The sequence below is a fragment of the Hypanus sabinus genome, chromosome 22 (assembly GCF_030144855.1).
Source record: "Hypanus sabinus isolate sHypSab1 chromosome 22, sHypSab1.hap1, whole genome shotgun sequence".
Taxonomy (NCBI): Eukaryota; Metazoa; Chordata; class Chondrichthyes; order Myliobatiformes; family Dasyatidae; genus Hypanus; species Hypanus sabinus.
In genome coordinates, this window is record NC_082727.1 from 49,181,595 (window position 1) to 49,209,302 (window position 27,708).

The 27,708-nt window shown below is 41.1% G+C and overlaps 2 protein-coding genes across 8 annotated transcripts in view; one reads left to right on the forward strand and one right to left on the reverse strand.

Moving 5' to 3' along the window:
- ptprea (protein tyrosine phosphatase receptor type Ea) overlaps positions 1-27,708 on the reverse strand; it is a 299,961-nt gene that overhangs the window by 247,421 nt on the left and 24,832 nt on the right. Inside the window, exons 2-3 of one of the 7 annotated variants that reach the window (XM_059947681.1) lie at positions 8,179-8,215; positions 5,609-5,861 (exon numbers count right to left, since the gene is read on the reverse strand). The exons of the other annotated variants lie outside the window; for them this stretch is intronic. The gene's annotated coding sequence lies outside the window, so the exon portion shown is untranslated. The remainder of the gene's footprint in view (positions 1-5,608; positions 5,862-8,178; positions 8,216-27,708) is intronic. 7 annotated transcript variants of the gene reach the window in all.
- Positions 1-27,708, forward strand: part of LOC132379594 (clarin-3) — a 129,397-nt gene that overhangs the window by 53,788 nt on the left and 47,901 nt on the right. The gene's annotated exons all lie outside the window — the stretch shown is intronic.

The window sequence follows — 27,708 nt, forward strand, 5'->3', positions numbered from 1 at the left end:
GTAGGTCTATCAGTTTATAACATATACTTTGAAAAATAAAAGTCCTCTATTCCAGACGTTTTCCCAGATATAGAGGACCACATACTTTTACCTGATTGTGCAGTTCAGCTTCCAATTTTGGGTACTCTGCTTCATTCAGCTGAATAGCAGGAAATAGATTGCTGCTTAAATAGTTCAATTTTATCAGTTCAACAAAATTTTTAAATGGAATTCAGGACATCCAAATGTTTGAGCTTTATTGGTCTTTGTAACTAAGTCCCAAGTCAGGAAATCAAATTGTGAAAAATACAATGCCCAGTCTTTGGGAGTGGGTGCATTTAAGGCTGCCATGTAGAAAAGCTGGTCACATGACTTCCTGCAAACGCCAATGAGCCCAGCACAGTGTAGGTTTCACTGGTGGGATGAACAGTCAGACTCTAGCAGCAGCTTGGCTGCGTTGGAAAGAGCATCGTGGGCATGCTTCAAGGAAAGTGACCACTGAATGGAAGTCAGGTGATCTATCCCAATATCCTGAGGAGAACAGGAGTGAAAACAGACCAGATGCAAGTAAATGGGGCTAGTTCAGGATTCTTATCCATCTGTTGACTGTGCTTCAACACTGGACTCCACACGGAGCTCAGCAGCAGAGCACGGACATATTACATTTCCCAGAAGGGAATTAGTCTTCCTTACTTATGCCCAGATATGACCTGGTAAGCAGTGAGTTCGTTGAATGGTGATTAGGTGGAAAGTAAGTCACATTTGTAGAATTAATAATAATTACTTTAATATTTTAAGTGAATTAAACTTTTTTTAAAAATCAGTAATTTTAATATTATTGTAATTGTTTAAATGATTTTAAGATTCTTTGTAATTTTTCTGAGCATGCAGGATAATTGGAAGCTTTTGATTCCTTGAGAGCTTTCACAGCTGGCTAGGCTGCAGAAGTGGCCCTGCTGATTCCCAAAGTCTTTTCAGCTGCATCCTGGGCAGGGTTGTTTGGCCAGCTGTTGTGACAATATTATTCTCTGCAAGGCACTGACAATGCTTGGGATCTTGCCATTTACTTACGTGTTCGTGAACATCTGGGAATCGAAGGGTATGTCTTCATTTTGGGTGTGCCAGTGACAAGAGAATCACTAGAGCCATGTTCTCGTCCATTCAGACTTTGGAGGGGCACTAACTACATCAAGAAACCTGATGGGCTTCATTTCCACTCATCCAAATGCAACCTAGTTTAGCACCTCAATCTAGTTTCTCTGTTAAAGCTATATTATACTTTTGCAATAGATGTTATGGAAAAAGAAACACACAGGGAAAAAAGCATGTCACAACCAAGAAATTAATATTCTATTAACTGTAATAGTTGTGAAAATAAAATTCTGTAGCTAATTTTCTCCTTCAGCATTTAGCTGATCACATAAACTGATCTTTAAACATAAGGAACTAAGATTATTCATTAGAACAAAACCACTTGCAATTCACAAAATCATTAAAAAGTTACATACAGAGAAGGTCATTACACCATTGTGTCTGTGCAGTCAAAGGTACCAACCTATTCCTATCTTCCAGCACTCAACCCGCACGCAGGCCACAGCTGTTCATGTACACACCCTGGCACATTTTAAATGCAGCAAGATTCACTCTATGCCATTCTTTCAGGCAGTAAATTCTAAGTCTCTGTGAGTCAATCTGTGCAAATATTTTTCCTCGTGTCCTCCTACCAATGACTTTAACTTGAGGCCCCTTGTTTTTTTTCCACCTTCCTGCAAGGGGAACAGGTCCTGCTCTATTTAGTCCATTGTAATTTCAAGCACCTCAATTTAAATCTCTCTGACTCTCCTCTATATGAAAGAAAACATGCTCTGTACCTTCTCCACTGCAATCACACCTTTTCTATACACAATCACCAGGTTGTTGCTTGACAACAGTAGCGTAATTGTATTGCACGTCCAACACTAACTGGAAGAAGTCAAGTTCATGTTTAACTCCACTTTATACAAGCTGTTCACAAGTGACTGCTATGTGGTGCTCAGAAGTTGAGGCGCTCTACCTCACTACCTTGTTCTGCATCACTTATTTTATAAAAAATATTTCTTATTGTAACTTACATTTTTTTACATATTGCTCTGTACTGCTGCCACAAAACAACACATTTCATGGCATATATCACTGAGAATAAACCTGATTCTGAGCTGGTGGAATGCACAGCAAACCTACAGGAGCCAACAAAATCTCATCTATGGTCCTCAAGAGCTGTGCATCAGAAGTAATTACCCGCTAGCAATTGTAATGATGGCATGTACCTCTACTCAGCTTTTTGAAAAATTACTTTGGCGTGCTCTATCCACAAATTGCAGCATAAATCTAAACTAACTAATCACTGTCACATTAACCCTCCTCACAATCATCAGTAAAGTGATGAGAAGAGTCATCAATAATGTAATCGATCAACTATTCACCAATAAATTTCTTGCTAAATCACTTTGGATTCAGTCAAAATAACCCAGCTCCCTACAACCTTGAGAAAACTATTTCCAATCCTGCTCCTTTGCCATATTGTTATAAAGACCTTGAATTAATTTTTGTACCGATTGCACAAGTGTCACAGAACAAGAACACATTTCTCCAGGAAGCCAGCAGTCTTCAGGCTGTGGGGTTGTCAATTGTCAGTGTTCTCAATACGAGGGAATGATTGACTTTGTCTCAATGTGATACATTTTGCTCTGCCCTAGAAAAATATATTAGAATGAGTGGAAGTAGATTGTCTTGGCAAATGGGATTTCACTTTCAGCTGACTAATAACAATTATCCCAATGATGCTGGTACAATGTCTGGAAGTGATATCAAGAGCCAGTGTAGTTTCATCTCTGAAGTTCAAAGTTCAAAGTAAATGTTATTATCAAAGTACATATATGTTTCAGGCAGATGGGACTCATCAGCTGTGGTTGGCAGCTCATCAATGAGAAGGAAAACTCTGATCTCAAACCTTCAGGAGTAAGCCCGGAGGGAAAAATCCGGCTGAAGTCCCTAAGGCACTCCTACAATCAGTTCAATGCTGACTGGCAACTCCTGCAATGCTGCTGGTAACAAAATGTCTCAGTCTCTGCTGTTCCTCTGGGTTCATCAGATATGTGGAGAGTGACCACAACTCCCTTAGCTTCAGCATAGCTATGGAAAAGGATAAAAACAGACAAAATGGGAAAGTGCTTCACTGGGGAAGGGTTAACTTTGAAGGAATCAGGTAGGAACTAGCAAGAGTAAATTGGAAACAGATGTTCAAGGGTGAAAGCACAGAAGTAATGTGGAGGAAGTTTAGGGACCACTTGTGCTGGGTTCAGGATAGGTTTGTCCCACTGAGACGAGGAAAAAATGGTAGGAAAAGGGAACCATGGCTGATGAAACATGTGAGGCAACTCATCAAGAGGAAGAAGGAAGCATATGTTAGATATAAGAAGCAGGAACTCGTGAGAAATATAGGGTAGCCAGGAAGGAGCTTAAGAAAGGACTTAGGAGGCTCGAATGGTGCATAAGAAGGCCTTGGCATGTGGGATTAAGGAGAACCCCAAGGCGTTCTATGCATATGTGAAGAACAGAAGGATGACAAGAATGAAGGTGCGGCCGCTAAAGGATAAAGAACGCAACATGTGCCTAGAGGTGGAGGAGGTTGGGGAGGTCCTAAATGAATACTTTGCTTCAGTATTCACAAGTGAACAGGACCTTGATCAGGGTGAGGTCAAAATGGAACAGGCCTGTGTGCAGTACAATGTGGAGATTAAGGAAGAAGAAGTGTTAGATCTTCCTAAAAACATCAGGATTGATAAATCCTCAGGGCCAGACGTGATATACCCCAGGTTGCTGTGGGAAGTGAGAGAAGAGATCGCTGGAGCAGTAGCTATGATCTTTGAATCCTCTTTGGCTGCAGAGCCGGTCCTGGAGAATCGGAGAATGGCAAATGTAGTTCCCTTGTTTAAAAAAGGTAATAGGGAGAATCCTGGGAACTATAGACTGGTGAGTCTTATGTCGGTGGTCTGCAAACTATTGGAAAGGATTCTTAAGGATAGGAACTTTGAGCATTTGGAGAAGTACAGTCTACTCAAGGATAGTCAATATGGCTTTGTGAAGGGAAGGTTATGCCTCACGAGCCTAATTGAATTTTTTGAAGAGGTAACAAAAGAAATTTTTGAAGGTAGGACAGTAGACATGGTCTACATGGATTTTAGCAAGGCATTAGACAAGGTCCCCTATGACAGACTCATCCAGAAAGTCATGAAGCATGGGATCAGTGGAACCTTGGATGTTTGGATAAAAAATTGGCTTACAGGAAGAAAGCATAGGGTAGTAGTGGAAGGGAAGTATTCTGCCCAGAGGTTGGTGACTAGTGGAGTGTCACAAGGATCTGTCCTGGGACCTCTGCTCTTTGTGACTTTTATAACTGACCTGGATGAAGAGGTGGAAGGATGGGTGAGTAAGTTTGTGGATGACATGAAGATTAGAGTTGTAGATGGAGCTGTAGTTTGTTGAAGGTTACAAGAGGATATAGACAGGATGCAGAGTTGAGCAGAAAAGTGTCAGATGGAGTTCAATCCAAATAAGTATGAGGTGATGCATTTTGGATGGACAAGCCAGAAGGCAGAGTACAGGGTTAATGGTCAGTTACTTAAGAGTGTGGATGAACAGTGGGACCTTGGGGTTCAAATCCATACATCCCTCAAGGTCACTGAGCAGGTTGATAGGATAGTTAAGAAGTCCTATGGGATGCTAGGCTTCATTAACAGGGGGATTGAGCCCAAGAGTAGAGAGGTCATGTCGCAACTCTACAAATCTCTGGTGAGACCACACTTAGAGTATTGTGTTCAGCTCTGGTCACCTCATTATAGGAAGAACATGGTAGCTATGGAGAGGGGGCAGAGGAGATTTACCAGGATGTTGCCTGGATTGGAAAACAAGTCTTATGAGGCAAGGTTAGCAGAGCTGGGACTTTCCTCTTTGGAGCGTAGATGGATGAGAGGAGACTTGATAGAGATCTACAAGATTATGAGAGGCATAGATAGGGTAGATAGTTAGTACCTGTTCCCCAGGGCTGAATAGCAAACATCAGAGGGCATATGTATAAAGTTAAGAGAGGAAAGTTTAGGGGAAACATCAGGCTTAAGTTTTTTACGCAGAGTTGTGGGTGCTTGGAATGACTTGCCAGGGATGGTGGTGGAGGCTAAAACATTAGAGGTATTTAAGAGCCTCTTGGACAGGCACGTGGATGAAAGACAAATACAGGTTTACGGGGTGATGTGGTACTTTTTTAAGGAATATATGGGTCAGCACAACATCGAGGGCTGAAGGGCCTGTACTGTTCTGTAGTATTCCGGTTTTCTAGTGACAGCAGCAAGTGCTGCAAATAGGAAATGAAAGGACAGTGACATCTGACAACAGAACATCATAGGGATAATGTGAATCCTGCATGGACACACAGTATAAACACTGGTCCAGTTCCCTGCTTCACTTGGAAATGATCACTGGAGTTAACAGGGATACCGCAAGGTCAACTTTATTTCAGAATTGCATCAGGTTTATTGTCATGGATATTAATCATGAAATTTGTTGATTTGAACAGTTCAAACATACCACTTACTGTAAGTTACGATAAACGATAAATCATTCAAAAGAGGAAGAGTGAGGTAGTGTTCATGGTTCGCGGACCATTCAGAAATTTGAAGTCACAGGGAAAGAGGTTGTTCCTAAAATATTGAGTGGGTGTCTTCAAGCTCCTGTATCTCCTCCCTGATGGTAGGGATGAGAAGACGGCATGTCCCAGATGGTGAAGGTCCTTAATGTGGATGCCATTTTCTTGAGGGACTGAATTTTGAATGGTGAAGTTATGTGACCTGAGCATGAAAAAAAGACGTCTGCCATTGGATCCAGTTTCCAGACACAGATGTAGAATACAAGCAAAGATATGAATTCTTTGTAAATGAAGAACATAGTTTCTTAAATTCAACTGCAACACAGCAAGGAACACAGTATCTGTCCCACAAGAATAAACTAAGGAAATTATCTGCACTTAGTCTTTAATTTCTAAAATTTCTAAATAGAAATTATACAAAAATTAACTTTTGCAGCCTTTTAATTCAATTATTTTCAAATTGAATTTTGGTTACAAAATAGGAATGGTGACATATTAAATTGTGAAGTACCACTATCCTGGGGCCAGAAATAATGAGTACAAATCCCACCAAGCTGGCTCTGATATTTAATCTTCATTTAATTAAATAAATCTAGAATAAATAATTGTTAACAATACTGGTGCAAAAAAACTGGTGAACTATTATTAAAACCTTATCTGGTTTACTAATATATCATTTATGACTCGAGGCATGCAGCAGTTTGCTTGGCTCTAAAGAGTCCTCTTAAACCTAGCAAACTATTCAGTTTTATCAGAAACTGTTATGTTATATCACAGTAAAAATTAAACCAAATACTTTTATGCTTTAACATAGTCATTAGACATGGTAATGCTGTTTGCAGCCTGGCCCAGCTTTATAAATTCCTCCTCTCAAACTTAAGACCATAAGTTACAGGAGCAAAATTATGCCATTTAGTCCATTGAGACCACTCCGCCATCTCATCTTGGCTGATCCAATTTTCCTCTCAGCCCCAATCTCTTGTCTTCTCCCCATATCCCTTTATGCCCGATCTAATCAAGAATCTATCAATCTCTGCCTTAAATATACCCAATAACTTGGCCTCCACAGCCGCCTGTGTCAACAACTTCCACCTATTCACCACGCTCTGATTAAAGAAATTCCTCCTCATCACCTTTCTAAATGGACGTCCCTCTGTTCTGAGGCTGTGTCCTCTGGTTTTAGACTCCCCTGCCATAGGAAACATCCTCTGCAAATCTACTCTATCAAGGCCTTTCAACATCCAATAGGTTTCAATGAGATTCTCCCCTCATACTTCTGAATTTCAGTGAGAATTGGCCCAGGGCCAAACGCTCCACTTACGGTAAGCCTTTCATTTCCAGTTCATTTTCGTGAAGCTCCTTTGAACCCTCTCCAATATCTTTTCTTAGATAACTGCTCACAATAATTCAAATATGACCTCTCCACTGCTTCATAGAGCTTTAACATTCCATTCTTGCTTTTATATTCTAATCCTCTCGAAATGAATGCTAACGTTGCATCTGGGGATTCTTCTAGCGATTGATACAAGTTAGGAGAGAGTCTCATACTCTAGTGAACAATAGACCGAAAACAGTCTTACTCACACAATCCTATCCTTTAGCCAACATCCCAAAAGCAGTGAGATATCCACCTATCACTTGCCAGCTCTTGCTCCAACCCTTTCCCTTACCTTCTTCTATAGGTGTTCTTCAGTCCAGATGAAAGGTCTGAACCTAAAACGTTGATATGCAATTTCCTCTGCGGATGCTGCCTGACTTACTGGTTTCCTCCAGCTTTTCAACTGTTGCTCACAAGCAGCAAGATAAACACACCAAAGGTAGCAGCACAATGGGAAATTGCTCTCAACCTCAAATTTTATGGCATCTGGTAAAACACTGACAGAAAACCTACAGGAAAACCTATCATCCTCCACAGCTGGTGAATTAATACTTCTTTGCTCAACAAATCTTAAATTTAGTAAGAACATCAAATAAACCTTGGCAGCTTGGTTTAATTCTGATAGGTAGAACTAATACCCTGAGTCTGTGGCATATAGAGGGTGAAATTATGAGAACTAAAACTTTTAGACCTCTTCCTCACCAACCTATTGAAAGCTAAAATACCTGTCCATGATTTTATTGAAAGCCCACCCAAACCCAACCTAACCACAAACACAACATGAGTCCAAGTACTCAGCGTTTTTTTCAAAATTGACCTGATCCAATTCCTTGACCACCATAAATACAGCAATCTCAGACATGAGAAAGAGGGTGAAATACCAAATATTGATGAAGAACAGAGGTCACACGTTATAACAGTGAGCAAATCATTCTGTCTTGGATGAAGTACTGACTCAGACCAGAATGGTGAGGCCCAAGCTACTCCTGCCAATGGAATAACTTGCCTTCCTTCTAGTCTAATCAGTACTGAGATTTATGAGCAGACTGGACAAAGGGAGGGGATAAGAACCTGCCAATTCTTTATATTGATGTTTTTTACTTGATGAGTAGATAATCTCCACACTACACAGAAAACTTACCCTGATGCAGAAAGTCTGAGGTACTGTATTTTGAATCCTGAAACAATTTGAAAGTGTAATTATTATTTCTGTACTTCCTGTTCCACATTTCACCTCATCTCATTGATTTTAGATTGCACATTCTTCATTTTGCTGGCTCAGATATAATCTTTCAAAGATATAATTCTCTTTTATTAGTTTATTATCTCTTGGTTAATGGCATTAGGTTGGAGGCAGATGCTCGTTGCTGCCGTAAACCACTGAAAATACATTTATTCCAGTAAGTCAAATATTAATTATATTTTTGTGTGTTATAATCTAAAGTATTGAACTTTTGGGTTACAAATGCGATCTTGAGGCACAGGAATCAAGTCAGTTTGTCACTTGGTAATATTCCAACTTCATGACAAACATTAATTACTGAACTCTGGTGATATAGATTACACATTATTTCACTATTAATCATCAGACTTAACTGCAATTTTGCAGTCTGAGATCTGCCTGGAGTTCAGAGATTTACCTGAGAAAGCAATTATGCTTTTGCATGCAAAAGCATTTTAATAAAACAAACTTATGCCCAATAATATCTCCTTACTAGGTAGCTTATAGCCCAGCTTAATAGCGCAGTAGGTAGTGCTATTGTCTCACAGCTCCACTGACCCTGGTTCAATTCTGACTTCCAGCGCTGTGTATGTGGAGTTTGTACATTCTATTTATGAGCATATCGGATTCCCCAGGATCTCCAGCTTTCATCCATTTCCCAAAAGACTTGCAAGCTTGTTGGTTAATTAGTTTAAGTTATCTCTCACTAGGTAAGAGGTACATTTGATGGGCATGTGAGAGAGAATAGGTCACAGGGAAATAAATGGAAAATGGGATTCATGGGCATGCTTTGAAAACAGGTATAGACTTATCAAACAAAAATCACCTGTGTTGTAAGGAAATATGATCAGATGGCATTGAAGTTAAACATGAACGTTCTGTACTTCAACATCAAATACTACCTTGTACATGTAGTTTTAAGACAACAAGATAGTCAGTCTTCAACCCCATTCCAGATGGACACACACAAGCATACTTTGACCAGTGACTATTTACTTGAGGAACTTGAGGACACAGATATCAGCTTAGCACTTGCTATTTAAAGCTACTTTCTTAAAAATGGTGTAAACATAAAAAAAAATATTTCTGATACACTCAAAATATTTCAGCTATAGTTTTAAGCATATTGGAAACATAAGGGATTGCATATGTTGGAGTCAAGAATGACAAGGAAAATGCTGAAGCAGCTTGGCAGATCAAGCAGGATTTGCAGAGGGAAATGGGCCATTGACGTTTTGTGTCAAGAGCCTTCACTTGTACTCTATATTCATTATGTTTACACCACTCTTAACAAAACAAGTTACATGCTGCTTGCATCAGATATTCTTCGGAGTAAAAACCATTAAATAAACCAAAATCAGAAAGTTGTCAAGTACAAGCTCCAGTTCTAACACAGACTGAATTCCTACAATATCCAAATGCTACAATGCATTCCACTTGTCTCTGGATTATGAACTACAAGTAACAAATATCAATAAATGATATGAGAAAGACAGAAAAGGAGGTCTTGAAGGTTATATCATCAGTGAGGTAAGGGTTAGTCACATGCTATCTCAAATGACTTGATGGGACCAATGTTGTGTGGTCTTCACCAGTTACCTGGGCTGCTGAAATTTATCAGGTGTTCATCAAAGTCAATAAGGCCACATTCTGCAATCATATCAGCAAGGAACATAGCCAACAAGCCGCAAATTCAGAAAGCTGGTCCATTATCATCACAGGATATCTTATCAAAATTTTTGTGTGCTACCATTGAGCAAAAACTTAACTGTATAAGCTACATAAGTTCTGGTTGCTATAATAAGACAATGTCAAAGTCTGATTACTGAATGGCAAATATCTCACCTCCAGTTTCCCCACATACCTTTCCACCATCTATCAGATGCAAGTGAGGAGCATGGTGAAATCTTTTCACTTATCTGAATACACATCACTGAAGAGGCTTCACAACATCCAGGCTAAAGCAGCCCTGAGACTAGCGCTGCACTTCCACATCCAAGACATTTATCAAAGCCAGATAGTTATCATCGAAGATTACCACTAGAGTGGCCTCCCAAAATCATAAGCTGGCACACTGCCACATCACCATCTGCACACTTCCCTCCAAATCATGTATCATATTGGCATGGAAATATATTCAGTATTCTTTCAGTACTGCTGGACAGTGTTGCTATAGCATAGTCAGAAAGAAACAGTACACGTGAACCGCTCACCAGGGTCGTCTCAAGACGAGTTAAACTTGGACAATAAAAGGTAGTCTTATGAATCACATTCACACTAAGTAAGTGAATTAAGAAAATTATGTCCCTTTCGGTTTCAAAATTATGTTGATCATTTAGATAATACCAGCCTACAAAATTCTATGGCCCTGATTTTAACTAGGTTCCTTTTCAAAAGTCATCTGCTTTGAATAAGAGCCCATTGGTAGTTTATCACTCCAAATTCCATTTAATTGCTGGTGGCTGACTTTTTATAACTTTTAAATAGGAGGTAATGCAACTTCACCAACTTGCTGAAAAAGCAATTCTCTGGATCCAGCTTCTGCTTTAGTCTATCGGGACATCCCCAACCCCCCCCCCACCCCCAATTAGGATTGGGGTAAGATTGTAACAGCTGAGGTTTCAGATTTCCTTGGGGGACCAGAGGGAAGGCTAAAACATCTCTCCCTATTTCTCAAGGATATTTCGTTCCATTAGTTAAAAGCTGCCCTTTCCACACTTGGACTGAAATGACTTCTATTGAGGACAGCTTGCAAAAAGGACATCAAGAAATTGTAGTAAGTACCTAAACTGAACAATGACTCACTGAGTGGAAGTCCATCTTCAACCTTACAAATCTACATTTTCTGGTCAAATTAAAGATTTCTTCAACGTATCAATGTACGAAAAGCCAAGTCTTGATATGGACAGGTAAAGAAATGAATCAGGATTCCTTGTAAAATGGTTCCTTTGTATAATAAATGAAAAAAAATCAGTGTATTATTACAGGAATTATCAATATTAACCTTCACTACAGTGGGACTTAGAGGCAAGATCTTCACAGAAGCACTATATTTAAAAGTCAATTGGCAAACTTATTCTTCATCTACAAAAACACATTGAGATAATATATTTTTAACTAAAACATAATATTGGCTTGTTGAATAAAGGTAGCATTTTGATTTTGCTTTCCTTAGCAATTTTGCAAATTTAAATACAATATTATGACCATATCAACGTACCACTAAAACAATACATTGGCTTGTAAATAAGGATGCAAAACTCAATATTGTCTCTGCCTTTCTTAATACAACCAAAAGTTTGTTTTAATGTAATGAAGCATAAGCACTTTGTTTGTTCTTATCCAGAATGGTCAGGAATTCCACAGATCAAGTGAGTCACATGTGTTAAGGTAAGATCACTAAGTCTTCCTTGAGTTGACAAATGGGAAACATCAGAGAGAGGATAAGTCAGAAATGTGGAATGAACGCTCTGACGTTTAGTCACTGATCTAACAATCACGTGCTTATTTGCAATTTTTAAAAAAATCAGTGCTTACAAAATCTACAAATACTTAATATTTTATAAAATAAATAAACCACAATAACTACCAAACAAGCCAAATAACCGATCTCTCCTCCCCCTCCCACCTCTCCTTTTCCATTCCTCATTCTAGTTCCCATCTTACCCATGTTCTTCTCCTCACCTAACTATCACCTCCACCTGGTTTCCCCTCCTTCCCTTGCTACCAGATTTCTTCTTCGGCCATTTACCTTTTCCACCGATTACTCGCCAGCTTCTCACTTCGTCCCCCATCCCCCTCCCCTATCACCTGCCAGCTTGTACTCCTTCCCCTTCCCCCACCTTCTTATTCTGGCTTCTTCCCTCTTCCTTTCCAGTCCTAATAAACATCTATAGTTTGTTCCCCTCCATTGACGGTGCCTGGCTTGTTGAGTTCTGCCGGCATTTTGTACGTCTTCCCTATCTAAGTAACTAGTCTGAAGCTGTTCCTTTGAGTCAATAACTGGTAATCAAGGTTTAAAGGTTAAGAGAGCAAAGGATAACTTGAGGAAAGATATGTGGTTAGGGTTTGAATGCACTCCCCACGGGTGGAGGCATGTTTCATTGCAGCTGCCAAGGGGGAAGTGGATAAAAAGCAGTGAAGAAAAAACGGCTGGTGGAACTAGAGGCTTATTCTAGTGAGGAGCCAGCATAGATATGTTGGGCTGAATATTCTCCTTTGCTGCAACCATTGTATAATTCCATGCAACTGACACAGTATATTTCAGAACTCATTCAGCAAACTATATTTGGAATTACTTCCTGTAAAATATAAATGTTCCTTCATCTACAGTCTGAAGATTATGAAGGTTATGAGATTCCCACCTTATATTTAATGATGCTGATGATTTTGAAATTGTGTGCACTATTATTCATATGGCAATGGGTTGGGAGGTGTTTCTTGACTGATGAGTTACAGATTGTTGGCAAAACAAAGGCCCACAGTACTTGTCAGCTAAATGACTACATAAAGATTTATTGGTTGTAGATTGCGTCTTTGTGCAGTGTGGGCAAAAGGCTCTTCTCTGTAACCTTATTCTGAAGCAGAGCCTCAGCTATCTGTTCGCTACACTGGCCTGTGTAACTGCCCTATGTAATCTGCACTGCAATGATAAATGAGTCTTTCACAAGTTGAAAAATTATGTAGCACACAGCACAGAATCAGCTTAAGATACTATTGCCAACTGTACTGGAGTGATATAAATTTTTCTGTAACACGTTTACTGAATATCAGACTGACTTAATTAAATTCCCGATAACACCAAATACTTTATTATTTTTGAAGCACTATCCTGCTTCCTAACTGCTATGTAAATTACGTGATCGACAGGCTCTGTTAAAATTTGTAAAAAAAAAAATCTGAGTCAACTATCAGCATTAAAAAGATGAATGCAATGGCCCAGGATGCTTCGTGATGTGTTAACAGCTTCACAATCACCAGCAACCGATCTATCACGATGCTAAGGCCGGAACAATATACTAAAAGCATGAGAAAAAGGTTAACGGTTTCAACCTTTACTGCCTCAGCAGAGTCAGGTATCTGTTGGTGGGATGAGTTTCTGTAATGAGTTTGCTAGAAATGTTTAATATCAAAAAAGGAAAAAAAAACTATAACAACTATCATCTATACACAAGAAATATTATTACCAGATTCAATAGTGGGGGGTGGGGAGGCAGAATTATGGAAGAGGAACAAAGGAAGAAAACACCTTGGTAGATAGAAGATAAACACAAGATGCTGAGAATCCAAAGCAACATACACAAACTGCTGGAGGAACTCAGCAGGTCAGGCAGCATCTATGCAGATATCATGGGTCGAAACCCTCTTGCGTGTGTTTGGGGAGGGAGGGGTGTTGACCACCAGGTTACGCAAACTTGGGGAATTCAATCATTGGGTTGTAAGCTATCGAGGCAGAATATGAGGAGCTGTTTTTTTCAATTTGCATTTGGCCTTATCATAGCAATGGAGGAGGTCAAGGACAGGCAAGTTGTTGTGGGAGTGGAAGGAAGGCTACAATGATAGGCACCAGTAGCTCAAGATGATAGCTGCAGGCAAAGCACACGTTCTCTGAAAAACATTCACTTATTTTATCCTTGTTTTTTTTTCCCAGTGAGGAGGAGGCTAAGCCAGTTGACTAATACTTCAAATGTTCTTCAATCCAAACACCCTGAACATTAATGGCTGAGGTGACATTCAGAGATGCTGCCTGCACGTTACCTCTGGTAGAGGTGTGGTTTAGTTGGTGAGGATTAGTTGCCCTTAATGCCATTACAGTCTCAGAGAAAAACATATATTTTTATTTAATCTACTTGGATTCTGATAAATAAACCAACTGGCAGGTGAATTTCAAATACTATTTTTCAGTGCTCCTGGTATCTACTGCCTCTCAGTCAGGGTCACATGAAGTTATGGGAGCAGGTGGCGAATGTTTGTATGAGCAGCTAGAACATATCGCAAGTCCTGGTTAAGTGACCATTGATGCCAGGCAGACAATCTCTGAAGGCTGTGTTCACCCGTCTTGTAAAGACGCTGCCCAGACGAAGGCAATAGCAAACCACTTCTGTAGAAAATTTGCCAAGAAAAATCATGGTCATGAAAAAACCATAATCACACATGTCATACGACATGGCACGTTATAAACAAGCATTATTTACTGAAATATATAAAATAAGCAGGAGTATAGATAGAATGAACTGATATACCCAAGTCTGTGATATAGGTTTAGAGTGAAATGGGAGAACTTAATAGGAAACTGAGGGGAACATTTTCACCTAGAGAGTAGTCAATGTATGGAATGAGCTTCTGGAGGAAGTAGTTGAGGCAGATACATTAACAGCATTTAGAATACCAGACATCACGGTAGTGTAGTGGTTAGCATAATGCTGTTATAGCTTGGGGCATTGGAGTTAGGAGTTCAACCCTGGCGTCCTCTATAGGGAGTCTCTGTATGTCCTCCCCATGGAATGCTTGGATTTTCCCTGGGTCCTCCGATTTCCTTCCTCAGTCCAAAGACGTACCGAGTAGGTCAATTGGCCAGTGTAAATTGTCGCGTGATTAGGTTAGGATTAAACTGGGATTATTGGGGGTTGCTGGGGTGGTCCTGCTCGAAGGTCCAGAAGGGCCTATTTAACACTGTATCTCTAAATAAAAGGAACTTAAAGTAAATGGATAGGAAAGGTTTAGAGGGATATGGGCCAAATATGGGCAAGCAGGGCTAAGTTGGGAGTCTTGGTCAGCACGGAGCACTGGGTCAAATAGCCTGTTTCCAAGCTGATGGGACTCATTGACTCTATTTACTTCTCCTCAGTGATATCCACTGACTGGAACTTTGTCATCCTAGGGACAAGAACACAAATGTTTATGTTCCAATGTAATACTAAGGGAATACTGTACTGTTGTAAGGTATTGTTAACTTGATAGATACATTAGATCTCATTGCATTTTTCAAAGAGCATTTTGGCTTCCTTGCAAACATTTAAACCTCAAGCAGAATTTGAAACTGAGGAATGAAATATTGCATTATTGCATATAACATCACAAATTAATTGCTGCACATTCCCACATTACAACTGTAATTATATTTGAAAAGTACTTCACTGATTTCAATGCATTGGGATATCAAAGTCACGATGAAATGCCTGTCTTTCTTTCAGTTTCCTGCCACTCTCCTGGTTTTACTACTTAACACAATATTATAATTTGCAAATGTTCTTCCATTTCTATGTCTAGCTGTACCACAACTACCTCCAGTTTACTGAGGTAAAGGATATGGGCCCTCAACAAAATGCTGGACAACATTATCTAAAATGTGGTCTAAACCTGAATAAAAATTGTTCTGATCAAGGATCAGAAATGGACCTGTATTTCTTTAAATATATTTATTTTCAGCTTGCTTAGAGGATAACATTAGGTTTTTGAGCAGTCTCTGATCTTTGAAGTTTGGATTTAAGTTCAATGCTAAGAAGGGGTTACAATCAGCTTGGCAGAAAATGGAATTATTATTTCAATATTGCTCAGATGGGTCTGCAACCACAGCTTGAGAATCCCTACTGCTTGTTATATGTTGTAGGCATGCTGTGCTGCATTGGTAATACTGCATATGTTTATATAATGCCCTTGAGAATTTGACAAGTAGTACACAGTTAGTAGGAACATGCAGACAATTCTAACTGCTGGCATTTCCTGTGGCATGCTTGAGGGAAGTTAGAAAATGTTGAACAGACATTATTGGTAGAGTTGTTTAAATATTGCTGGCAATTTCTTTTTATTGGAATGATAGTCATATGCCATCTGAGTTAAACATGCATACATGTAGCGGGTTGTGATGTTATTGTGGTTTTCTTTTGGGAATCTTCAAGAATTTCATTTCTGAAATGTAAGTGAATTTTCCCCACATTAAGTCATCTTCTGCATTGGTCAAACGTGGAAATTTTTAGCACCTCCACTTTTATAATATTCTAAAAAGATACTATAAGCGCACCAGCATTAGTATTGATTCCCTGTTGAAAATCCCCAATATTGCCAGTCAGTTAAGTTGGACAGCCAGCATTGTTTCATGTCTAACATTCAATTCTCAAAACAGACTATCTATTCTGAGCATTCTTGGAGGAAAAGAGAACAAGACAGACAAAAGAAATAATTCAAAGATATGTTCAAGGTCTTTGAGTCACACTGTGTCCCAGCTGACTCCTGAGAATTTCTGGCCTATGATAACTTATGTAGAAAACAATAATTTGGAATGATATTAAGAATCCTTATATTATAAGCCCATTGAAGCCCCAAAGAAGTTACAAGTTATCCAGCCATAGCCTTTTCAGCTGCTCCCTGCTCTGTTTGTGGAAGAATCTGCAGTTCCCAAATTGACCTCAGTAGCCATCTCACAAAGTCAAAGCCACACTGGAAGCAGGTTATCCTCACTCTAAAACACCTGCCTGAGAAGAAACCTTTACAGTTCCTACCAATATTTTTATCCAACATAACCTCAAATTTTCCTGAAGAAATATCATGATGTTGCCAAAATTACCACAGTAAAGCATGAAGCCCTTTTCCTTGGTCTGGTTTTCACTAGTCTATCATTCATATTTGCAGCATTGTGGTAATGCCGTCATTAAGGTTTTAAATTCAGTTCTGTTTTAAAAAATGGCGCCATTGCAAAAATTAGTTTTTCACTTACTTTAGTCTCTTACCATGTAAGTACATATGGACAAGGCTCCATTCACCAGCCTACAGCTGCAGTGATAAGCTGAATTATAGAGCTGCCAGCTTAGCTTTTACAGTATTATGGACCCAAAATGTAAGTATTAAACTGACTCTTTGTACTTTGCACGCAGCAACATAGTCAAGGCGGGGCTCAGCAAGTGCAAGGATTCACTTTCCAGATTCAGCAACATCTTAGGGGCACCAAAAATGACTTCATAAAGATTTATGATATATTTGTTCAAACGTACAATACTCAGTAAGAACTATGTTATATTTTAATATATAAAAGGATGGAAGCTGTGTTTTGTCCTTAAGAAGTTTATTTATCTTCTTCACATCTGTTAGCACAGACCATACAGAGTCCAGCCAGAGCAGTCTGCCAAAACCAATACAGCAAAGCAAGTTAACCCCAAAAGCAATGTGACCCTTAAAATCTTGGAGGGGAGTAACTATCAATTTGCACAATGAATTTCATATGTATGTTGTATATGTTATTTGGCAAGTTATATACATTACACCAACCTGCAACCCTCTGAAGCAGGAGTATTGACCTGAGACTGGTCGAGGTGGTTGTAGGTGTTTGCTGAAAAATGCCAGGGGTTGCCAGCAACCCTCGATGAGTTGTTCCAGCACTCCACCAACTACCATGTTAGATGCGTCCACCGTGAGGGCGGTAGGGATGTCCATTCTGGGGTGCACTAGCATCGTGGCATTTGCCAAGGCTTCTTTCGTTTTAATGAAAGCGGCGGTGGACTCCTCGTCCCAGGTAATGTCCTTGCCCTTACCCGACATCAGGGCGAACAGGGAGCGCATGATTCGGGCAGCAGAAGGAAGGAAGCGGTGGTAGAAATTCACCATACCCATGAATTCCTGAAGGCCTTTGATTGTGTTGGGTCAGGGGAAATGGCAGACCACGTCTACCTTGGCGGGCAGAGGGGTTGCTCCTTCTTTAGTAATCCTTTGGCCCAGGAAGTCAATGGTGTCGAGCCTGAACTGGCATTTGGCTGGGTTGATTGTTAGGCCGTATTCAATCAGTCGTGTGTAGAGTTGATGGAAGTGGGACAGATGCTCCTGACGACTGCTGCTGGCTATGAGGATGTCATCCAAATAGATGAAAGCAAAGTCCAGGTCGCGTCCCACCACGTCCATTAACCGCTGAAATGTCTGTGCGGCATTCTTTAGGCCAAATGGCATGCGGAGGAATTCGAAAAGGCCGAATGGGTGATGAGAGCCGTTTTGGGGATGTTGTCCGGATGCATCGGGATTTGATGGTATCCCTGGTCTACCTTGGAGAAGATCCGTGCGCCGTGCAGGTTTGCTGCAAAGTCCTGAATGTGCGGCACAGGGTAGCGGTCCGGTGTTGTAGCCTTGTTCAGCTTGTGGTAGTCGCCATATGGTCTCCAGCCCCCTGATGCTTTGGGCACCATGTGCAGGGGGGAGGCCCATGGGCTGTCAGACCGCCGTATGATCCCCAATTCCTCCATCCTCTTGAACTCCTCCTTCGCCAGTCAGAGCTTGTCCGAGGGAAGCCGCCGAGCGCGGGCGTGGAGGGGTGGTCCTTGTGTCGGGATGTGGTGCTGTACACCGTGTCTGGGCATGGCTGCCGTGAACTATATGTATATGGTATAAGTAGTTCACCACAGAACTGCGGTGCCAGAACCAATGGGAAATCCACCAGGACTCTGGTGAAGTCGTTGTCGGACAGCGTGATGGAGCCAAGGTGTGGGGCTGGCAACTGGGCTTCACCCAGGGAGAACGTTTGAAAGGTCTCGGCGTGGACCAGTCTCTTCCTGGGCAGGTCGACCAGTAGGCTGTGAGCTCACAAAAAATCCGCTCCCAGGAGCGGTTGGGCTATGGCGGCCAGTGTGAAGTTCCATGTGAACCAGCTGGAGCCGAACTGTAGGTGCACCGTATGGGTGCCGTAGGTCCTTACTGTGCTGCCGTTCGCGGCCCTCAGGGTGGGACCTGGTTCTCTGCTGCGGGTGTCGTAACTCGTTGGAGGAAAGATGCTGATCTCGGCTCCGGTGTCGACCAAAAAGCGGCGTCCCGACTGCTTGTCCCAGACATACAGGAGGCTAGCCCAATGGCCAGCCACCATAGCCATCAGCGGCAGCTGTTCCTGGCGTTTCCCGGGAACTTGTAGGGCGGGCTTCTGTGCCCCACCGGTGGTGGTAGAAGCACCATTGTTTGTTGGCTGCCTCACCCCTGCCTTTGGGGTTAGCGGGCTCTGCAGCCGGGCCTGGTCTGGTCTGCTGCCTGGAGCGTGGCCTGATGATCTGTGCGACAGACACCCCACTCTCCTTCTTGGCTTTCCACAGCACGTCCGTCCGGGCCGCCACCTTCCGGGGGTCGCTGAAATCCGCATCGGACAGCAGCAGGCATATGTCCTCGGGCACCTGCTCCAGGAACGCCTGCTCAAACATGAGGCAGGGCTTGTGTCCTCCGGCCAGGGACAGCGTCTTATTCATCAAAGCCAGCAGTGGCCTGTCTCCCAAACCATCCAGGTGCAGTAAGCGGGTAGCTCACTCACGCCATGAGAGTCCGTAAGTCCTTATGAGCAGGGCTTTGAATTCTGTGTATTTGCCGTCCTCCAGGGGAAACTATTAACTCCTCAACCTGGGCGGCTGTCTCCTGGTCGAGAGAGCTCACCATGTAGTAGTAACGTGTGGCATTTGAGGTTATCTGCCGAATGTGGAATTGGGCTTCTGCTTGCCGGAACAAGAGGTGAGGTCACAGCATCCAGAAGCTTGGCAGTTTTAACGAAACTGCATGAACAGATGTGGTGTCGTTCATCTCCGGTCCAAATATTGTTTGGGCCGTCGGGGTCACCAATTGTAGTGGTGTGCTACACGCAGCGCTGAAATATAGTCGATGAGCTGCAGTTGCAAAAGAGGTTTATTCAAACTTCGCAGCCTCACTTTAAAGCCTTCCTGATCCCGCCCTCCCCGGGTGGGAATGCCATAGGAGGCGCATATTCACAGTCCTGTCCTGCACGCGGGCTTTTCCCCTTGCTGGGGAAGCAGGCTTGGCACCCTCTTTGGGACCGGCCTTAATGCCGGTGCGCGCCACTTTGTGAGCTGGTTCGAGTGCGCTGGGAAGTGGGTCGCCACAGACTCATCTTTACCTACCTGCCTTTTCCCCATAATGCTTAATTCTCCTACTATGCAAAAACCTATCCAATCTTGGCTTAAATATATTTACTGAGGAAGCCTCCACTGCTTCATTGGGCAGAGAATTCCACAGATTCACCACTCTCTGAGAAAAGCAATTCCTCCTCATGTCCATCCTAAATCTATTCTAAATCTAAATTATTTTACGATTCTAAATCCTGAATCTATTCTCCTGAGACTATGTCCCCTAGTTCTATCAACTCCAAGAATTAATTGAAAGAAAAACATGGGAGCTGGGAGATGCGTGTCTACTGTGTTCTACATTAGTGAGGTGCACACATATAATATGGTGACATAATAACATATGCCATTCAAGTACTTTTACATATAACCCATAATAAGTTATCTAAAAAGCAAGGAATGCTTAATAAAACAGTATTACTCAAATATTGCTGATATATTAAATGTCCTTTCAGAATGGAGATGAGAAAAGATTTCTTTAGCAAAAGAGCAGGGAGTCTGTCAAATTCTTTGCCACAGGCAGCTATAGAGTCCAAGACTTTATGTACATTTAAGACAGTGTAATGTACAGTATGGATCTATTTGTCTTGGAGCAGTGACTTGCTTTAGCACTACTATGATCTGTTGTCTATGCATGTGCATTGATCTTTCCCTGCATGTTCTTGCTGCAATGTGAATACACCAGATAAAGCCATCTCTCACATGCCTACCTTTAGTTAATCGAAATGTAGTTGAAAAAACACAACAAATTGGCAATGAGTACAAACTTGAATGTCAGAGAACATCACCAACTGCACGTAACCGCAGTTACGGGATGAAACAGCAAGAGGAAAGCCGCTACGGACACAAACAAAAGGATGTGGCAAGTCCTCCCATGGTTCAAGGAAAATGTTTGCAGAATGTGTCACAGACAAGGTCAAATAGAGAGAGTGCAAGGTAGTCAAAAAGCACAACTGAGTGAAAAGTTTCAAACACAGAACCTAGCAAACGCATGAAGTGACTGAATATGAAACAGAATCAGACAGAACAGAGCCTGACAAAGGGGAATTGTCATGCTGAGAACTGTATAGTAGGACTGAAGCAGATCACAAAATCCTATGGATCATAATACATGTGTCTGGTGTAAAACTAAAAATGGAACTGGATAAACTTTGTCTTCAATTTCAGAGGCTGACTACAACAGACTGTTTTCTAAGATATCATTAGGGAAGACCTCAGTGATGCTGAAGACCTACACAGGCCAAAAATTGTCTCCCAAAGGCAAAATGGAAGTGAATTTGATGTATGCAAGCCAAACACAGCAGTTAGAGCTTTATGTATTGAAAAATGGAGAGCCAGCACTTTTCAGACATGAAAGGTTGAGAAAAATCCAATTTGACTGGCACTCATTCAGAGCTCTCAGTATGGCATCAACAGGCAACATCAGCTCAAACGATAGCACTAACCAGAAACTGGCACAGCTGCTTAATGCTAATGAGAATGTGTTTGAGAAGGGAATTGGTAAATTCAAAGGCATCAAGACCAGAATAGAATTGAATGAACCAGAAACACCAAGATTCCATAAAACGCGTCCAGTGCCTTACGCACAACACTTTAACATGGATGCTGAACTTCAGAGCTTGGCGGCATCTGGAATTCTAAGGTTGAGTGGAATGATTGAGCCATGCCCATTGTCCCAGTGATCAAGAAAGGGAAGGCCAAAACAATTTGCATATGTGGGGATTTCAAAGTGAGCATCAACCCAGTGCTGTGTACTGTGCAGTATCTCCTGCCACGAATAGAAGACAGTTTTACATCTTTGGCAGGCAGGGAGAGGTTTTTAAAGATTGACATGTCACAAGCCATTGTGCAAATGGGGATTGAGGACTCAAGCAGGAAGTTCCTCACAAACAACACTCACGAGGGACTGTTCCAGTATAATCACCTCGTCTTTGGCATTACTTCAACTCCAGCAATTTGGCAAAGTGCAATGGACCAAGGGCTCCAAGATATCCCAGTAACAGAATGTTATCTTGATGACATCATTGTGATTGGCAAAAATGATAAAGAATACCTCCAGAACCTTGGCAAAGTGCTTACCAGGCCGACTGAGCATGTTCTGTGCACAAAGAGGGAGAAATGTGAGCTTTTCAAGAATGAAATCTCATATTGTGGACATGTCAATGACAAGCATGAGTCACAAGAGAAGACTGAAGCAGCACTGCAGGCAACCAAACCAGAAAGTGTGTCACAACTCAGGTCATACGTGGGCCTTGTAAACTACTGCCACTAGTTTCTCCCAAACATTGCTATAGTGCTGCACCCATTGAATGCACTGTTGCAGGCTGGAGCAAAGTGGGAATGGTCAGAAAGATGTGAAAGCACATTCATGGAAACAAGGACAGTAATAACATCCGACGAACTGCTCACCCATGATGTCTCATCTCTGCCCATCAGACTGGTGGCATTGGTGCCGTTTCGTCACACATTATGAAAGATGCAATTAAATGCCCAATTGCATTTGCGTCAAGGTCACTGGCAAGTGCAGAACATAACTACGCACAGATCAACTGAGAGGTCCTTAGTGTAGTATGTGGACTAAAGAAGTCCCTCCATTACCTTGATGGACACAAAGTTTAACTTTGTGTCCATTTTCAATCCCAAGAAAGGAATCCCAGCGATGTCTGCTACCCGGTTACAACATTGGCCACTGTTCCGAGGAGCCTACTCTTATGACAGAGTTCAAGGATACGAAGCAACCTCAGCAATGCTGATGGCTTGTCACGTCTTCCACTCTTAGTAGCTGAAGCAGAAACGTCTTCATTCTGTGGCCCAGCAGAGGTGTTCCACACAGCTTTAGTGGACTAGTTGGTGGTAGCTAATTCTGAAATTCAAAGGGAAAAAAGGAATGGCCCAACATTGTCAGAAGTCTATGACCTCACCATACGAGGATGGCCAGCTCATGGTAGCCTGTGAGATAAGACCAACTGTCTGTATGTCAAAGAACACTGATGTGTGGATCTCATGTTGAGATTCCTTCTAAACTGTGCACCACAGTGTTAGAAAATCTGCATGAAGGATTCCTGAGTACAGTCAAGATGAAGAGTCTCTCCGGAAGCTGCATGTGGGAATGGATAAACAGATTGAAGAATTGGCCAAAAGCTGTTTGAGATTCCAAAATGTTCAACATCCATCCCCACAGGTACCGTTACACCAGTGGGAGTGGCCATTATCACCATGGCGAAGAGTACATATTGATTTTTCAGGGCCATCCATGGACTCCATGTTTCTGATTGCTGTGGATATTTATTTGAAGTGCTCAGAGGTTATAGCAATGAAGTCATCCACCTCAGCAAGGACTGTCTCTGCCCTGAGGACCACCTTCACCAGAAATGGCTTACCAGAATAAACTGTGAGTGACAACGGACCACAATACATGCCAGGAGAATTCCGTCTGTTCATGAAGATATATGGCATCAGACATTTCAAGTCATGCCTCAGGAACCTGCAATGAATGGGTTAGCTGAAAGGTTTATCTAAACCTTCAGGAAGTCCATTAAAGCAATTAACAAGGAGGACATTTCCCTACAGCACAAGGTGGCCACCTTCCGTTTTGTGTATCAGAACTCTGTTCATGCGACAGCAAATCAAACACCTGCAATGCTGTTCATGAGCAGGTATCTGAGATCTTACATAGACCTCCTGAAACCAGATCTACTGAGGGAAGTACAGAATAAGCAGTTCAGCCAGTTGCCAAGTGAATCAACTTCGAGGTTGGCCAGGAAGTCCTTGTGCATGACTACCAAAAAGACAAGTGGACACCCAGGAAGATAGCTACAAGAACTGAATCACTGATTTTCACAGTGAACGTTGGAGATCATGCACGGAGACATCATGTGGGCCAGATACTGGATATTCAATCAAAGAACACATTGAGTTGATTGCATCCAAAACGATGGGTACACTACAGCCACCTCAGTGATGATCATGTCGCTAACAGCAATGTGGCGCCAGCAAGACAACTGTCAAACCTGATGCCGCTGCACAGGTCCAGAGGCACGATCCTGAAGAGACAGAGAACTACCCAAAGACTGGATCTTTAAAACAGAGCAGTTCGTTATGGGCTGTTATTGTGAAAGCATGTTTATTTGAATATGGTTTGTGAAAGGGACATGGAATGTTTTGTTAATATACAGTTTTATATTTCATTCATCTAAAGGAGGAGGAAGTGTAATACATGGATCCATTACTTTTAGAGCAATGACTCCCTTTAGCACCGCGTATAATCTGTTGTCTATGCATACAAATTAATCTGTTGTCTATGTGTGTGTATTGTTCTCGCTCTCTTTTCCACTGCAATGTGAATACTCCAGTTAAAACCATCGCCTGTATGCATACCTTTACTTAATTGATAAGTAGTTGCAAAGACACAACGCAGAGGTTGATAGATTCTTGACTGGTCAGGGCATGAAGGGATATGTGGGGAATGAGGGAAAAAAATGGATCTGCCATGATGAAATGGTAGAGAAGATCCGATGGGACAAATGGCCTAATTTTGCTCCTATATCTTATGTTCTTATGATCACTTGAGTATTATGTTCTCCTAAGGGTTGTCTACTAATGGCTCCTTAGGTTGAAAAGGAACTTAATCCAGGACGTTAAGATGGATTCCCTTGCTGCGCTATACCTGCATGTGACTTTGTTCAACATGGGGAGGCGGACGTACAGGCAGCCACCACACGAGTCTTGACAGATCAGGGTCAGAGTCCAATGGCATGGACTGCAATACCACTGGGGACCTTTCACTGCTGCCCCCTTCCTCCAACTTCACTGCTGGGGTGACGTGTTTTCGTCTTCCACCACCCTGCTGGTTGAAGTCTTGGATGGATCACTCTTTGTCTGGGATGACCCCTTGAACTTACCACCATGGGTGGTTGGCCCTACCAGGAGCTATGTGCCATTCAGCTAAACTCCACACAGCATCCCTCTTGGGATCTCCTGAACTCTCAAACCTGTCCAGGTCAACATGATGGTGATCCTTGGAGAAGAGAGTTAGAGGCATGAAAATTAACTACTCCCACATATTTCTCACAGATCCTTTCAGAGTATGGTGTTGAGCTGTGACATCTGTGCTTTGTCTCGTTCAGGCATGACTATGAAGATGTAATGTTGATCTTGCAAGAAACATGTTATGTCAAGACCAATATAAATGACGCATTTTGCCAATGTGATCTGTTTTTGACCTTGATGTAACATGGAAACTGATTAGACAATTTTGCATTTTGCCATTCATTGCCATTCTGTCCTTCAGGGATCGTTACAGATACAATTAATAGCACCTTGCTGTTGTGGCTTTCACAGCACCTGTATGTTGTTTTCATGAGAAAATTAATTAGGCAGCGACAATGGGTAAAAATTCACCAGTGGTTTTAATATAGTAATTTGACTTTTCAATGGAAGTACTACATACAGGTCATGTTTTATATGAAGTTCTATCAATATTCAGTAGCTGAATTGGAATGACTATGAAAAAACATTATTAATTCATCAGAAATAAAACTCAAAGCTCTAAACCCTCGTAAAAAAGGCAGTTCTTATAGCTCGTTACATTGATGCTATGTTTCTTTCCATTTTCTACCAAACCATGTATTTGGATGTAATACCTGGTTAAAATGGTTTCAAAGATTAAAAACACGTTAAAAGCTACAGCTACATAAAAAATGACAAGAACAATAGATTACTCCTGCAGAGATGGTTTACCATGGCAATTGATTTTCCTGTATATAAACACATCAATAATATCTTCATTCCATTTCCACAGTGCTATTATCAATCAAGAGGATATTGAATTTTGCTCAAATTAACCTCCCCCATATCATCTCAGGATATAATTTAAAATATCTGCTCCAATGTTCTTGCCATTCCTGTCTCCGTGCCCAGTCTACTTCCCCAAATGTCCACCATGCTGCCCAGTTTCTGAGAAATATCTTTTCTTCTAACATAGAAACTGATCAGCATCTGAACGATAATATGCAAAGTAGAACACTATCACTAGGAAATTATGCATACAATTTGTATTGCAGAATAAAAGAGAACTAATTGCATTCTGAATTAATCAAGGATTAGTGCATTAATTATAGAAGACTTGGAGCAAGGAATAACTATTAGAAGAGCAGTTTGGCAAAATAGTGACACTATTTTTAGTATAGTAATCATTTATAATTTTTAAAGCATTTAGCTGGAGCTACACATCAGTGAGACTAAGAGATAATGACCATAAATTCTTCATTTTAATGAATAAATTTAGCAGAAGTAACAGTTTTAAAGCCAGAAACAAGATGATTCTGCTATGTTCAAATGAGTTAATATACAATCAAATATGAATTGTGCAGCTACATGTGCTGATTTCAGAACTGCTTACTTCAAGCAGAAAGTAATTGTATTTACTTATGAAAGCAACAGAATTTCAAAGGTGTAAACTCTCAGTCCCAATATCTTGTAATCTCGGACATCATTCCTACTCATTCAATCATATCCTCATGAGTTATTATATATGATGATAACTCAGGTTATCTGAAAGGCCATAGCTTCTTCTTTGTGTTATACTATTTACAGGATTGCATTACTCTTATAGCTGAGAGAGTATGTAAGGCAAGAATTTAATCTTGTAATTGGGTAATTTATCAATGGGATGAAGAAATGATCATTTTCTCTTTTTGATGAGAATAATACTTAGAAAAAACTGCACTCCTTTTCTAAGTAATATTATCATCAAAGAGGAGACAACTATTATCTTGAAAAGGCAAACAATTGTATTTTACTTCAGGAAGCAAGAAATTGCCATTATCATCGAGTAAATCATACGACGTTCAAGCAGAAATCAGGAAATATTGTAAAATCTTCACTCCATTAGTTCTCCGGCAGTTTCTCGTCAAAGGGTTTTGCACTGAAACACACAGAGGTGTGAAGTTGCAAAACCTATGCAGTAGATATCATGTTAAGCACAGCATGGAAAAGGCTGGATATTCTCTATTCAGGAAAGCACGAATTGTTAATTGCTTGATTAGTCATGATGGCTGTCCAACAAAACCGGTGACATTGGAAATGAGTTTGCTGCACTTGCAGTCTCATTCCATCCGACAATTAATTTTTCTAATCGATCTTAAAATAATTAAACAATATTTTCACTTCCCTCTTTGAAGTCCCCATCTCCAATAATTAATTTCTGTATGTTAATTACAAAGACTTTTACATTAACACAATCTCTATTTTTGACACCATCTAATATATTCAATATTGTCCATACAATGGCTAAGAATCATAAAACAGTCACACAAGTGAACAGCAATGCAGGCAGTAGGTGAAGTTCACACTACCTGCTGACAGTAGTAAGTTTCTGTCTGTAGCAATAATAAGCTGCTTACTCACTGCACACAAATAGAGTGAGAAAGGGGTTAAAGGTTGTGAGGTTGTTTTATATTGTAATTTGCTCATATAAATTAAAGCTTTATATTAGTCTGCATTTCATAAATGTGAGGCATTTCAGTTGCCATGGTTGCTGCTAGTTGCTGAAGAAGTTAACCTGAAAAAAAATTACAGT